Source organism: Armigeres subalbatus, chromosome 2 (genome assembly GCF_024139115.2).
Source record: "Armigeres subalbatus isolate Guangzhou_Male chromosome 2, GZ_Asu_2, whole genome shotgun sequence".
In the NCBI taxonomy this organism is placed as follows: Eukaryota; Metazoa; Arthropoda; class Insecta; order Diptera; family Culicidae; genus Armigeres; species Armigeres subalbatus.
Genome location: NC_085140.1, coordinates 438,062,248 through 438,078,564, shown reverse-complemented (window position 1 = coordinate 438,078,564; position 16,317 = coordinate 438,062,248). Strand labels below are relative to the sequence as shown.

Here is a 16,317-nt window from a genome sequence, read left to right as displayed (position 1 = left end):
TGACAGCATCGATGTTTTGTTTTTGTTTTTTTGTCTGCTCTGATCATAAATAAATAGTTCTGTTAAAATTATAAAGTGAGATGAACTTGATGGTTCTTAGTTCCTGCTAGTGCCACCGTGAAGCTAATCGTTGAGATGGAGATTAGTAAAACTACCATCGGGATTGCAGCCGGCGTGGCCGGAACGCTGTTCCTGGGCTACTGCATCTACTTCGATCACAAGCGCCGCAAAGATCCGGACTTCAAAAAGAAGCTGCGAGAGAGGAGGTTAGAAGTTCATTTCGTGGAGAAAAGCAGGAAAAATTTTCGCTTTTCGACCTCTCTCTCGTTCGGAATTAACGTGCTAGTGCCACCGTGAAGCTCGGGTCCGGAATCGTTGGGCTGGAGATTAGTAAAACTACCATCGGGATTGTGGCCGGAACGCTGTTCCTGGGCTACTGCATCTATTTCGATCACAAGCGCCGCAAAGATCCGGACTTCAAAAAGAAGCTGCGAGAGAGGAGGAAAGCGAAGAAGGCTGCTTCGGCTGCTGGAGGGCCACGGACGACGATGCCCAACATGGCAGACCATGAAGAAGTGCAGTTTCCTCCAGGAAATTCAGATGGGCGAAGCCCTCATCTCTTCCGGTGACATCGAGAACGGTGTCGAGCATCTGGCCAACGCAGTGATCGTCTGCAACCAACCGGCACAGCTTCTCCAAGTCCTCCAACAGACCTCCAACAGGGCCAGCCCAAGTGTTCACACTACTGATATGCGGCAGTACGGCGGCGGACAGGGCGGAGGCGCGACAGCGAGAGGGCCAGATTGCAAGAAATGAACGACGATCTGGAATAGCTTGGAGTGTTATAGAATTCATAGTAGTAGCAACAGACGGAGATTGGAGATACCAAATACAAACAGAGAAATCCTAGAGTACAGCTTCGTCTGCGGCTATCGCCCACGCAGTTTGATGTATCGAATCACACAATAATTATAGAAAGAACATATGTTACAAGAAGCTTCTCGAAAGAAAAACACTGTTCAGCTGTCCGTGATTTATTTTCTGCACCGCGTTTAAGTTTTGGCTTGACAAGCGGAATCACTATTCCGTAATCCACATTGTTCGAATGTTAACCCATACACGATTGTCGTGATCGCTGATTCTCTATGCGTTCAATTGTCCTTCTGTGTTGATTTCGAGTTTGCGACGGCAAATACCGCAAAATTGATAGCTAGTTAAACGTGAAACCTTCATTTTCATTTATTCAGACTAAGGCCGAAGTGGCCTGTGCGGTATATAAGAGTCTTCTCCATTCGGCTCGGTCCATGGCTACACGTCGCCAACCACGCAGTCTACGGAGGGTCCGCAAGTCATCTTCCACCTTCCGATCCACCTTGTCCGCTGCGCACCTCGCCTTCTTGTGCCCATCGGATCGTTGCCATTTTCACCGGGTTACTGTCCGACATTCTGGCTACGTGCCCGGCCCACCGCAGTCGTCCGATTTTCGCGGTTTGAACGATGGATGGTTCTCCCAACAGCTGATGCAACTCGTGGTTCATTCGCCTCCTCCACGTACCGTCCGCCATCTGCACCGTACCATAGATGGTACGCAGCACTTTCTTTTCGAAAACTCCAATTGCGCGTTGGTCCTCCACGTGAAACATCTTGTGATGGCGGGAGGAGTCGGAATTTCGATTGACGTCTACTTTTGATAGTTAACTGCTTTTAAACTGGGCTGCAGCAGTTAAGAAGCGCTCAGTTAGCGAATTGTTTCTGTACGTAGTAGAAGTCATTAAGCAAAACAAAATGAATCGGACTTAGTCATGAACTGGCTTTTACTTCATGTTTTCTCTTCCACAATAAATTACACAAATCGTCAAAAATTGCACATATGTATTGCGTTTTTCTATATCCACGACGTTTTTGCCTTTATCGTACAACAAAGTTTTACCGAAAGCCTATATGATCACCCAGAAAACGAATTTTTGATAGAAGGCCCGGAGACCCATAGTGTTATATACCAACAATCGACTCAGCTCGACGAACTGAGGTGATGTCTGTATGTATGTGAATATGAGTACACATTTTTTTGAATAGTTTAAAGTACAAGCTCTAACTTGTGAACAATGAGACGTTCAGAGTACTAAGCAGTGAGTACTTAGAAATGGAAGTTAGTACTGAGTAGTGAGATGTGAAACCTTATCTATCTACTAATATAAAAACGGAGTTTACTGTTAATTCGAATATGCTTGTCGTATTCCAGCCGAAAACAGCTGTATGGAATCCGCCGTTGAAGAGCGGTGCGACTGTTCGTTTTAAATTCGACAACAAACTGTCGAACTGCTTTTTAGTAGTTCGGTACTGAAGTTCTGTAAAAATAGAAAGTAGATATTCGTTCATTCATCACCTGTTTGGACAAGCTGAAGATAAATTTGCATATGAGGTGCGAATTTTCTTTGACAAGAACAAATCGCAGAATAGTTCTACGACAATGATGTTTCATGACAAGGACAAGGACCAGTGGCGTAGCCACAGGGGTGATTTTGGACATAAAACCCCCCAGAGACAACATTTTTAGAAGATTTTTTTTTTCTTCGAAAAAAAAAATGTTCAGAGAACCCCCCACGATCAATTTTCTGGCTACGCCACTGACAAGGACGTCCACATGTTTCCTACAGTGACCAACCAGCATAGCGTGCGACAAAATCTACAGTCCCAATCATGAGATTAATCACGGGTGCGAATCGGATCCTCCACACTAGTGTAATATTTGTAATAATACGAATTATCACACTTTGTGTTAACTCTTTTAAAAAATGAACGTAAAAGAAAATAACTTGATAACATCAAGGCAAAATGAAATAATTAATAATTTGTTATAATAACAGATATACGAAAAATACATTTTTGACTTATATTCAATTTTGCTAAAGAAGGACACATTGTGAGTCATTTTTTCGCGCTATAGAGCAATAAAAGCAGTTTTTGCAGATTTTGATTCAACAACCTTTGATAAAACGCCGGATGATACTTTGTACCTTCTCACCAAGCATGCTTTTCCATAGTCACAATACGATAGTCTTTAAAAAAGAACGGTAATCCTGTTAAATGAGGCTTAACTAAAACACTGTTTTGACTCGTTCAAATGTTCAAATATACTACGGGCAAGAAGGGCACTTGTAAAAATCAATGTATTAGAGCATCAATATTAACAAATATAATAGCTATATTAAGTTATATTTTTTAAATTATTTTTCATTAATACCTTCAAAATCACATGAAATAACTGAACCTTATCTAGAATTTTAAAATGTATAAAACCATTGAATAATAAAAATCAGCTTAAAATGGTAGTAAATCTGATAACGTACGTTACTCAACAGATTCAGCGCATAGTAAATCATAATTGAAGGTTGTGCAAGAGTTTTAGTAGCTTCGGTATCATTTAATTGTTTAAATATGGGGTTTTCTTGCCCCGTTTGAGATACATTATTCAAATATTATCAAGCATGGTCAAGCATTTAACTATTAATATTTTTAATGGTCCTGAAATATTCTTTGAAGACATGTATTGTGCTTTCAGTTGAAAACCGAAGTGAGCTCTCGCGACAATTGAGTTTTTCCTTATTTCCTGATGTCGCAACTGCATCGCGACTAGTGCGCATCTATGCCACCGCCGTGCGCCATGATGCGCACTAGTCGCGACGTAGTTGCGACACAGGAAATAAGGAAAAACTCAATGGACCAATCAATAAGCAAAAACTGCCGCTATGAAATGAGCAGATTGCGCCACCGTAGACATGTTCTGTCAAACACACACGAGTAGAAATATGCGTATACAGTGCCGCCGTTGTTTTGATGCGGTGAGTGCAAAATGAGTTACCTTGATTGATCCATTGTCGCGAGAGCTCACTTCGGTTTTCAACTGTAAGTACAATACTATGTGTACTTGGTCAAGATCTTCATTAAAAAAACCCAGATTAATCCACCTAGCGTTGGTGGTGCCTTTCTCGCCTTTAGTTGAGACACCAACCTTATATGGAGTATATTAGGGATCCTATAATGAGAGATATGCAAATACTTTTCCAGACGATTTAGCAACGCTGTTACTTTTGTTAGCAAACGCTTCCAGCACTTGCCGCAGCGCAAAATGTTGAAGCTTGTATATGACTTTGCATTTGAAAACAATTTGGAATATGTTTGTATGTCCACTAACAGTGTTTAAATAAGCATTATCACTAAAATGACAGTGCAATACAAATAGGCGAAACACGATACAAAAACTAGATTACTTTTACTCGCAAAAGTAAAACAAATTGTTTATTCGATGAAACTTTTCTCCAAATTTATCTCAATACCTTTCAACCTCGTCTCAATCTGCAACAATAACAACGTTCATTTGGCTCACGTTTTGACAGTTCTCAATGCTCGATTGGCTTACAATGGCCGCTTTCGCATATCTCTCATTATAGGATCCCTAGAGTATATATGGTCCGATGTGCCATTTTCTTCATAACTTTCAAATGCAATGACCGATCGTTATAAAATTCAATAGTGATCAACAAGGCTTTGTCCCCTGTCGAATGAAACTTGTTGCGAGAAAATCGGTTAAGGATTACTATACGAAAAGTTGTCTAATGTTTTTCATAGCTTTTGTGCACACACATACGCACACACATACACACATACATACACACGGACAGACAGACATGTGCTCAGCTCGTCGAACTGAGTCGATTGGTATATAATACTATGGGTCTCAGAGGCTTCTATCAAAAGTTCGTTTTCGGAGTGAAATGATAGCCTTTCGGTACAACTTAGTTGTACGAGAAAGGCAAAAATATGTTTTTAAATACTGACTTCTTTAAGAAAATCCAAGTTTTCATCAACTTTTGCTAATCTTTATTTACGAGATTTTTATAACAGATTTTTATTTTTACAATATTTTTTTGAGTGTCAAGTTTTTCTGGACTATTGTTTAACAGTGTGCATGGTTATTTAGAGAGAAACATTGTTTTGCAATTCCTGATCATAATACCTGGTTTCGTGCTTGAGTGATGAAATGCCCTACTTTTCATATCAATGAAAGGGGTGCTTTATGACCATTATTCAACTGAAAAGAGTTGCTTAAAATCCGTTTTTACACTCATGTGGGTGCTATAATTATAAACGAACATTAGAACAGTACGGGTGTTCACATTTTGTTCACGCATTTTGTCTAGGGTTAAGAAGATTCATATTTGTGAAATGAATTGAAAAATTAAAAATTATTCTCTAAATTTACCAGGGGGTGATAAAATCGGGCTATTACTGTAGCTTGATGAACAAAGGCAAGTTCTTCTACTTCTACCGCTTCATGGTTTGTCGAACTATGCAGTGTTTCATAACTTATTGGCAAGAATGATCATGTGAAGTAATTTAGAATGTACAATGTTGGTATAGATTTATCATATTAAAACCCCATTTCTCGCCATTGCAAAAAATAGCTTGTTCAAAACTTGATTTTTCAGCCCTCGTAGTATTTATCGCACAACTGAAACGTGAATCAATCGTACAACGTGCTGAAAAAACATCTTTTTATAACTAGTTGCAAGCACTACTAACGCATTTGCTCAAAAGTACACGCGGCGCTCCCCACAGGAAACGACACACCGCGCTTTTTTCTGGCCGTATACTCTATTGTGATGGGGAGATAACATTGTGGCATTTCCTAAGGTGCGGTTGTTCCTTTCGAATCATTGCAACATATCAAAATCAAGGTAATAGACGAAGCAAAAATAAGAAGACACACGACGGTGTTTAACAGACAGATCTTGCAGTACAGCAGAGATAATTTTAAAATGGTTGTAATAAATTCTAGGCATCTAAGGCTCGATTTCTCAAAATTAAGCACCTTCATCGAAAAAATATTTGGTAGACGTAGTAGCGGACAGCATCCGTCATAACAGGTACCAAATAGTTTTTCAAGAAAAATTCATAATTTTGAGAAAACCCGCGTTAGATGTCTTTCGCCATACAAATTTCGGGCGGTTAACTCATGCTGGCTATTTACGCATATACGACAGCGCCTGGATGTGGAAGCGGCGGGTAGAAAATCAGCCACTGCCAATAATTCATTTATTGTTGATTCACATGTTCTGAAAATTATAACTGCAATTGGCAATCGTTAGGAGATGGCGCGACAATCATTGTTGTCTAAAACGCAGTCCAAATGCGACTATCAAACGCATTGGCTACGTTCGACGATTGCTGATAAGTTGCGTCCGTATGTAGTTCCGCTATCAGTTGAGTAGATGGCAGTAGTGAGCCTACGTATATTAATTCAAAAGTTTACACATGATTTTCAATTAAATTGGTTCTAGTTAAAATATCTGTTATCTGTGGTGGGATGGAAAACGGAACTTTTTTTCCCACAAATAACAGATTAGAGTGCTTTGAAAATAGGTCCTATGTGCAATAGGTCCATATGTGATACGTTGACTCACTACTGCCATCTACTCAACTGATTGCGGAAGTACATACGGACGCAACTGATAAGTAATCGTCAAACGTTTGACAGTTGTATATATGCTGCGTGTTACACAGTAATGATTATCGCGCCATCTTCAAACGATTGCCAACCGCCTTCCAAATGATATATGCATTTGAATCAACTGTTGCTGATATTTACACACCTATGGTTCTTCTCCTTTTTCTTTTTATTGGCATTACATCCCCACACTGGGACAGAGCCGCCTCGCAGCTTAGTGTTCATTAAGCACTTCCACAGTTATTAACTGCGAGGTTTCTAAGCCATGGCTTAGTATGGTAACCTGCAGGTTACCATTTTTGTATTCGTGTTTCATGAGGCTAATACTAATGACCAAGGAATTAAAATAACAACATTGCCAAAGACAACAACATTGTCCTCTCTTGTAAATGTTGGGTCAAACTCAACTTGCAATAAGCGTTTGTCCCAAACAGAATAGGACAATGATCGCCTGCCGCGCATTTTGAGAAGTAGTCGGTTTTTGATGATATTTTTAGTTAAATAAGTATCAGTTATCAATGTTTAGACATAAACTTAACCATCTGTTTACATGATTTGTGTTTTACTTCTGAAATATACAAGTTATCGCAGTTTGAAAAGTTCACAACAATTTCCTCTCCATGTTTGTTGCAAATAAAACGGAACGCAATATTGTCTTTATCCTTTGCAGATGAGGACAAAGAGTTATCGCTATTCTCTTGTGTTGTTTTTGCATTTTTCAGCGACAATTACATTCCTTGCTAATGACACACTGGTGGTATAAGTACCTTGGCACAAGAATCTTGAATTGAGTACCATACCAATTATTGTCTTTATCAAAGATAGTCTTGGAATAATTTTCTTGTCCTCTTGTACCATGGTACCACAGGTGTGTTCTTAGTATAACACGATGATACTTTTATGTCCAGGGAAGTCGAGACAATTTCCAAGCCGAAAATTGCCTAGACCGGCACCGGGAATCAAACCCAGCCATCCTCAGCATGGTCTTGCTTTGTAGCCGCGCGTCTTACTGCACGGCTAAGAAGGGCCCCACATATGGTATACCAGCCTAAATATCTGTTATCTGTGATCTCACTGAACATATATTCATCTCATCGCAAAACAAAGTAATACCACACAAAAAAATCGTTGGTAAAATTAAATAAAACGTTGGTAAAGTTGAGAAAATTAGTTAGTGATTTTCAGTAGAAAGTATTAGACTGTTAAATCTACAAGTGCAAGAATGTTACTCCAGTACGAACTGTGACAGGAGTTGACTTTTTAAAATGACATTTTCCTCTCAAAACTAAATGTGTATTTTACTTTCGAATTAACAGTTTAGCATTCAAAACAACAAGTAGGGTGTGCTTTCAATTTGAGTCTGTAGTAGGTCAGAATAAAATTTTACGTATGCAAAATTGAATATTCCGTTTTCATTTTATTTATCATTTTTATTCGCATATACTAATACAGTAAAACAACAATTACAAATCATGTATAAGAAATACATATAAAAACTGCGAGCTTACCGTCACGCCACATTTCCGCATATTATTATTCCGCATTATCATCCGGAGGTGGAACCCGCCTTAGGCCTTTTTCGTCTTCCAGGAATCCCGATTCATTGTTCTGCAGCTCGGAACCGCACTACCAGAATCATTATCTTCTGTGCAGGCGGATGTTTCTCCCATTCCTTCCGGTAGACCACATCTCCGGTGATGTTGAAGATGGTGATAAGATCAAGTCAAAAAAAATTATTCACTATATTGAGATATGTATTAGCATATTACAGCATAATACGCCATTCCCTGAACCTCAAATGGGTGGCACACTGCAATTTTGTGTCAAAAACAGGGTGGTCGTCTTGTTCCTCATTCTCCTTACCTTACTGCCAAGGACCTTCTTAATCGATGTCCAGCGTTGTATCTTTGCCTCGCTTCGTTCGATCTGAGCCATCAGCCGCTCAATGTTCTGCAGCTCGTGGCAACGTTCCCAGAAGACCGCACTGTACTCCTCTTCCGGTGTTTTGCCCTCCACCTCCTTGGCAATGTTTTCCCGACCGTCCCGACCATCCCGACCGATTCGTTGGTTTTGACTTTTGAACTGATTGAAGTCTCGTTTGTTCCAGTTGGTGAAGCATTGCGTCAGAAGCGATTCTTTTCCGAGCAGCTCCTAATCGCTGAGCGGGTCCGCTTTATGGATCTTACGCTGTTCCTTCCGTTGGACCTTGATTGCTTCCATGCCCATGCCCGTTTTGTGATAGTTGTACATTTCATGATCGAACAGCTCACAGAGACTCGGTGGGAAAAACTGGAAGTCGTGAACAATTGGTTGCTTCGGAGGACGGGCAGCTTTCGATACTTTGGGTTCGTCCACTCGGAGAGCCTCTTTGAAATATGCATCAACTGCATAGTAGGTTTTATTCTTGCCATTTTTGGTTTAATCCAGGAGCTAAGAGCGTGCAGTTTTTGTTTCTCATGATAATTCTCTCCATCGAACTGATGAACCGAACGGTTTTCGAGGTATTCGGTGTCCAAGGTAAAACTACGCAATGAAGATTATCCCTGCTTGGCAGCTTGCTCTGGGGTTTGCTTTTCACCTCTCTGCAACACATGATCGAAAACGCGATGGGGGCGAATCGAATGGTTTTGTTGTCCACTAAACGCCTTTGTTGAATAACCAATTTAACCACTTGATTTTCGCACTTTTGACCTCCTTTTTCGGCACCCTCTTCTCTACTTTCGAATTCAGGAGCAGAAAAGGTTTCAATACCGCATGCAAACGTTCAATAATTTTGTTTTCCCCAATGCATTCATTAGGGTCGAACCAGGAGTCAAAATCATTTCCGATGTTGAAAATATCCGGCAACAGAAAATTCAGCAAAGCCCACAACTCATGCAGTTTTTTCTGCGTTCCCATCCGCAACAGGGTGTTGGCCGAATTCACTTCACGATAGGCATTGGAGCTACCAAGGAACGAGATGCAGACCGCGACGACGAAGTTGAAGGGTAAGGAGTTGTAGAAGACGTGCGTTGCAACGGTGGCGGTTTGGGTTGCTTTTAAAGAAACATCCAACAACGAGAGAGCTTGCGTTTGAATTGAACTTCGTGCCGTTGACGTGGATTAACTACCGTGCTTTCACGAGGTGGTCTTTTCGGTTTTCCAACAGATGGGTTAGTTGACTGTAGAACCATTTCAATGCGATGTTTTTTAGAATGCGCTTGAAGTAGAAAAGAAATAAAATTATTTTCGAGAACAAAATAAATCTATCTAATTTACGATTACCTTTTTTGATTAATTTAGGTGCCTGTTCTTTGGCCTTCGATTGGATTGCTTAAGATTTTCTTTTAAATGCATACGTCTTGATTTTGTCAATGTTTGTTGAAATGTGGATGTTAGGGGTTGTCGGCGGTTCTAGGATTTTCAACGCCGCTTTTGATCTGATTTTCTTCAATCTGATCATCCTCACCGTTGTAGATCAAATAGGTTGATGGCAAATTAGAAGATGTCATAGAAGATCCTAGAAAATCATAGAAGATTAGGGAAGCCCCATCTTGTATTTCATCAACGTAATAAAAGCAGTTCAACTCTTCGTCAAAAACTCTTGATAGAGTTTGAACTAGCAAAGAATCAGTATCGGGATATAATTCCAACATACTTATTTGTGATGACACCGAGGCAGATGTTGCAGGTGGTAATTCTGATTCAGATCAGGTAATCTGGTTCTCGGTTACCTTCATGCAATTCTAGAATCACAAAGTCACCTACGCTAGTCACGCTTTTCACTTGGTGAGTAGAGTGATTCTTTGTTTTCTTAAAGTCGTCATCATCGAAGCAGATTGATATCATAGAACTGCTAATATCAATTAACGGGGTCGAAGGGATTGGTTCATCCGCGTCCGAGTTTGGCAGTAAATTGTCATCCGCAGTATCCATGACGGTGGATGCGTCGATTACTCTCGATTGGATGCTCTCTAACGAAGGTTTGGCGTACTGGGGTAAAGTTTTGTGACTCAACTACAGCGACTAGAATTGCATCTTCGAAGTCAGGTTGATCTGAACAATTTCGGTTTTGCAGATTGGAGTTGTGTTGTTGTTTTCCGATATTTTATCATTAGGATCATTAGGATCGCTGACACTGGTACCAATCGCAGCAGTCGATACGATTTGATTTGCTTCATGATACGTTGTCTCATCCAAAGGCTCTGAAATTGAAGATTTTTATTTTTAATTGTCCATAGGTCCATATTATTTAAAAACAGTAATATAAAAGATAATCCAAAGGTGGCTGCAGCACTATGAAGGGCGATGCGGCAGAAAATGAGTATGGTGACGAACCTGAGAGCACGAGCGCAGAACATGCGTTTTCCTAGTTAACGATAGTTAGTTAATCCTAGTTAACGCTAAACTACTCAACGCTTGTCACTGGCTAGTTTAGCGCTGATCGTCTCCTTGAACTGCGACAGGATCTTGTTTTTGCGCTTCTGACGTTCTCCCTTGCTAAACATGGAAAGCGCTCGTTTCTCGTCCGCAGAATAGATTTGATTTTCCTTACGATTACGGACCGACTCCGTGCGATGATGCCTGAAAAAAAAAGAAAAATTATGTTATTCATTATCTTTTAAATTGTTCATCCATATACAAAAGAAAATCATGGCAAAATTAAAAGATAGCCGAAACGAGAATAAAAGAACAAAAAATAATAAAACTAAAAAAGAACGAAAAGCTTAATGGAAAAGCAGCGCTTTAATGAAAGTATACCCGAGGATATACCAAAATTAGTAAAATGACAGAATGATATAAAAAAGTGATAAAACTTACCTGCTACCGCTCATCACGTATACAACGTCCTCAAAATTGGCAATCTCGTCCGATGTAAGCCCGATTTCACCACGCCGCGGAATTCGGTTGTCCTCGGTCACATAGGCGGCCATCGCGACACCCTCACCAGGCAGCAGTGCCCGACCAAAGTCCTTCTGGCTTAGATTACCGCTGGTTTTGATCGGTCCCACTACGCCATCGCCCAGTTCCTCGTCCGCGCCACCACTATCCTTGAAAGATTCGGCTCTGGCTTCCGCTTTGCTACCCGACTTTTCGACCAACTCCTCTTCCTCCTCGTTGTTGTTCGATGATGACGAATAAGAGGACGAATCCGCGGATGACGAGGAAGAAACCGATTGCGGTTCTTCGGGTTCTTCTAACTGGATTTCTTCTTCTTATCATCCTTCTTATCACTGCTATCCTTTTTCTTCTTCTTCGCCTCATTTTTTTAGCCTCGGATTGCTCCTTCTCCTCATCGGATCTCCTCCCTCCTCTCCAATAATTTCCCGCTGCTGCAATCGCCTTGACTGCATGACTTCCTCGTTCATACTGTTACTTGCACTTCCTCGTTCCTTCCCCCAGATCAATCCGGCTCGACGGCCACGATCCGCATCGCCTCGCGACTGTTTCTCCTGGTACATGTCGTGTTCCCATCTTCGACAGGACCGGACGATTCCCCACCATCTAAACTTCTGCTGGGCCATCCTTCAATGCAGAACAACGGTTTTGGTTAAGTGTTCATTTCGTTAAAACGTTAAAGGTTCAAAATTAAACGTTACCCTGCTTACATTTTCAACAAACAAACAAACAAACAATGAATGCAAAACGGAAATCAAGATCATAAAAATATCTGTCAAAACTCACAGCAAAAAAGTCTACACTTTCCGAAACACTTCAAAATAAATTTAACCATAATGTGAGTAAACTACACTAGCGCCTCTGGCGGTGCTGGTCTCGTCAGCTCTTCTGGGTTGCATGAATTTTTAATCGGTTCTTCGGGACACTCACGTCCCGGTTATTAGTTCCTGGCAGAAGCCTTCACCTATACTACAGTGACTATAATAACAGTGTCGTCAAGTGTCAGAATTGGAACAGAATCGTCTGTCAGTTCCATACAAATGCGCGTTCCAAACGAGCAGGAGACCTGTCAAACGTGGCACATGACGTTACTCTTCTTATAGGACTCTACCTATACGTATAGACGAATCCAAGTAAAAATAAGAAGAAGACACACGACGGTGTTAACTTTGACAGATCCTACAGCACAGCATAGGAAGATCATTTTAAAATGCTTATAATAAATTCTAGACAAAATGTAATTAAAATCTGATTGAAGTATGATACGGAAAAAGTTCCGAACTGTATGATAGATACATTTTTGGAAAATATTCAAAAAATTGAGATAAGCTTCCGAATATGTAATTCAGAACTTTTTCCGTATCCTACATTAATCAGATTTTAATTACAATTTCTCTAGAATTTATTATAAGCATTTTAAAATGATCTTCCTATGCTGTGCTGTAGGATCTGTCAAAGTTAACACCGTCGTGTGTCTTCTTCTTATTTTTACTTGGATTCGTCTATAGATGCTGTTGGTTTGCGTGGGATTGCTCTCAGATTCATCAAATTGACGTTTGAATTTTTGTTTACAAAAGCAGATAAGTCGTTTTGAAAATTTGGTGTTGTTTTGTTTGAGTGAATACAAAAGATATTTTAGTTATTTACTAGATAAAGATTGTCGCTGTCGTCGCTGTCCGGAACATCTTTTGCTGGCGAGGATAGGGGAGCTAAATGTCAAAGATGGAAAATCCATACGATTTGACAGGTATGTACCACACATGTTTCGGACAGCAGAACAAAGGGAACAGTAGCGACAATCTTTATCTAGTAACTAAAATATCTTTTGTGAATACCCGCTCAACGAATTCGGTAAACCTCCAGTCAAAATTCGGTTAGTTTCACATGCTCTGTGAGACACATGTAAAGCAGACCCCACACGACGGAAAAAGTTTGACAAACTCTTGATTATTGAAGAAAAAGATTGATCGTGTGAGTGCGAACCCAAAATATTGAAGTAAATATTGAGGGAAATCAGAAAAGTTTGATATTCTTTTCAATATTTCCCCTCATCTCCCCCCGCAGTTTGCCCACAGGAGTCGATGACGATTGAGTGTGTGCGTGTTTTCTGCGTTATACCGCTTTTTGATTCATATTAGTTCAAGAAAAAATTGAGTTTTTCTTCAGCTACGGCCATGCCGGCTAATCAGTGAAAATATTGAAGAAAAGTTTGATGAAAAGATTGACGAAAAAAGTATTGTCAATATATGCCTCGTGTAAGGTCTGCTTAAGAGCAAGATTACCGGTGGTGACCCCATAAAACATCCTATTGTAGATCCAGTTGAAAACCGAACTGAGCTCTCGCGACAATCGCATTTTCTCCCATTCCCGGATGTCGCAACTGCATCGCGAGTAGTGCGCATCTATGCCATAGCCGAGCGCCATCATGCGCACCACTCGCGATGCAGTTCCGACATTCGGAAATGGGAGAAAATGCGATTGTCGCGAGAGCTCAGTTCGGTTTTCAACTGGATCTACAATACCGACTTTTCCCCCGATTTAGTCGGTTTTCGTCGGTCGGATCGGCCTACTTTACATCCGACTAATCGGTTGTTTGTTGCACAGACGCTTATGGGAGCTTTACAGGGGCGTTTAGCGATTAAACAATACATTATTTAAATCGGCCAACCAAATCAATAGATTTGAACCAATTTAGCTGGTTGATTAATCGGCTAACGTAGTATAGCACAAAAAAGCAACTAAACCGACGAAATCGACCGACGAAAATCTGAAGTATCGCATGATTAACACTAGGATTGATTCGCTAAAAAAACTTACGCGGATACATTCGTGCAGAAAATCGTTGTAACTAAATTTTCAAATGGCTATATCTCAGTGGGTTTTCAACCGATTTTCTCAGTTTTTTCACTAACCTCTTAGCCATCTCTTCTAGTTTCTGGAAATTGCAAAATATTGTATCTAGGGGTGTTCAAATTTTCACTAAAGCTGTAGGAGTAAAGCAACGGATTTAGAAAAATGCGATTTTGGAGATATACTTATATTTCATTACCAAAAATGATATCTATTCATATAGTGATGATGGAAATGATAAAATAACAAATAAAAGACATCACCTGGAACATAAGAACACATTTTGAGCATCCCTACTATGCATACGATGATAATTCGGTACCTTTAGGAGCCACTTTATACTACACGATGTATAAAGCTTCAGAAAATGTTTTCAAGCATGTTGTCTACTGTGAACTAGTTAAAATAAATGTAAACTATATACGAAACATGTCTGATAATAAATTATGATGTTCTAGGATCTCCGAACTGTACTGGAATTTGAATCAAATGGTCTACCGAACCAACCAAGGCTTCCATGATGCCCCCAGCCGCAGTATCAACCCAATTATGTCCTCCGAGTATTTGTCTTTCACTTGCGTCTCAAATCCAAACATATGAGATGTTGTAAGATCTCCAAATTATTCTGGAGTTTGTGTAAAATGGTCTATCGAATCAACCAAGGCATCCATGATGTCCTCAGCCGCGGTGTCAACCCAATTATGTCCTCCGAGTATTTATCTTTCACTTGCATCTCAAATCCAGGCATTTGAGTTGTTGTAAGATCTCCAAATTGTCCTGGAGTTTGAGTAAAATGGTCTATCGAATCAACCAAGGCTTCCATGATGTACTCTGTCGTAGTATAAACCCTATTATGTCCTCCGAGTATTTGTCTATCATTTGCATCTCAAATCCAGGCATTTGAGATGTTGTAAGATCTCCTAATTGCCCTGGAGTTTGAGTAAAATGGTCTATCGAATCAACTAAGCCTTCCATGATGTCCTCTGCCGTAGTATAAACCCTACTCCGAGTCCTCCGAGTATTTGTCTTCCACTTGCGTCTCAAATCCAGCCATTTGAGATGTTGTAAGATCTCCAAATTGTCCTGGAGTTTGAGTAAAATGGTCTATCGAATCAACCATGGCTTACATGATGTCCCCAGACGCGGTTTCAACCCAGTTATGTCCTCCGAGTATTTATATTTTACTTGCGTCTCAAATCCAGGCAATTGAGATGTTGTAAGATCTCCAAATTGTCCTGGAGTTTGAGTGAAATGGTCTATCGAATCAACCAAGGCTTCCAGAATGTCCCCAGCCGCGGTATCAACCCAAATATGTCCTCCAAGTATTTGCATTCCACTTGCGCCTCAAATCCAGGCATATGAGATGTTGTAAGATCTCCAAATTGTCCTGGAGTTTGAGTAAAATGGTCTATCGAATCAACCAAGGCTTCCATGATGTCCTCTGCCGCGGGATCACCCCAATTATGTACTCCGAGTATTTGTCTTTCACATGCGTCTCAAATCCAGACATATGAGATGTTGTAAGATCTCCAAATTTTCTTGCAGTTTGAATCAAATGGTCTAACGAATCAACCAAGGTTTCCACGAAGTCCCCAGCCGCGGCATCAACCCAATTATGTCCTTTGAATATTTGTCTTTCACTTGCGTTGCAGTTTCAGGCAATTGAGTTGTTGTAAGATCTCCAAATTATCCCGGTATGAGTAAAATGGTCTTTCGAATCAACTAAGGCTCCAATGATGTCCCCTGCCGCGGTATTAAACCAATTATGTCCCTCCCTTATTTATCTTTCACTTGCGTCTCAAATCCAGACATTTGAGATGTTCTAAGATCTCCGAACTGTCCTGGATTTTGAGTAAAATGGTCTATCGAATCAACCAAGGCCTCCATGATGTTCTCAGTCGCAGTATAAACTCTATCATGTCCTCCAAATAATTGTCTTCCACCTGCGTCTTAAATCCATGCATAGGGTATGTTGTAAGATCTTCAAATGGTTCTAGAGTATGAGCAAAATGGTCTATTGAATCAACCAAAGCTTTCATGATGCCGTCAGCCGCGATATCAACTCTTTTATGTCCTCCGAG

General features: G+C 40.4%; 3 pseudogenes; 1 reads left to right on the top strand and 2 right to left on the bottom strand.

The window, feature by feature from the left end:
* Positions 1-50: 50 nt before the first annotated feature.
* LOC134218043 (mitochondrial import receptor subunit TOM20 homolog) lies at positions 51-891 on the top strand (annotated as a pseudogene).
* A 7,411-nt stretch (positions 892-8,302) lies between these two features.
* LOC134210385 (SWI/SNF-related matrix-associated actin-dependent regulator of chromatin subfamily A member 5-like) lies at positions 8,303-10,423 on the bottom strand (annotated as a pseudogene).
* On the bottom strand, positions 9,256-14,213 carry LOC134210383 (NKAP family protein CG6066-like; annotated as a pseudogene).
* Positions 14,214-16,317: the final 2,104 nt, after the last annotated feature.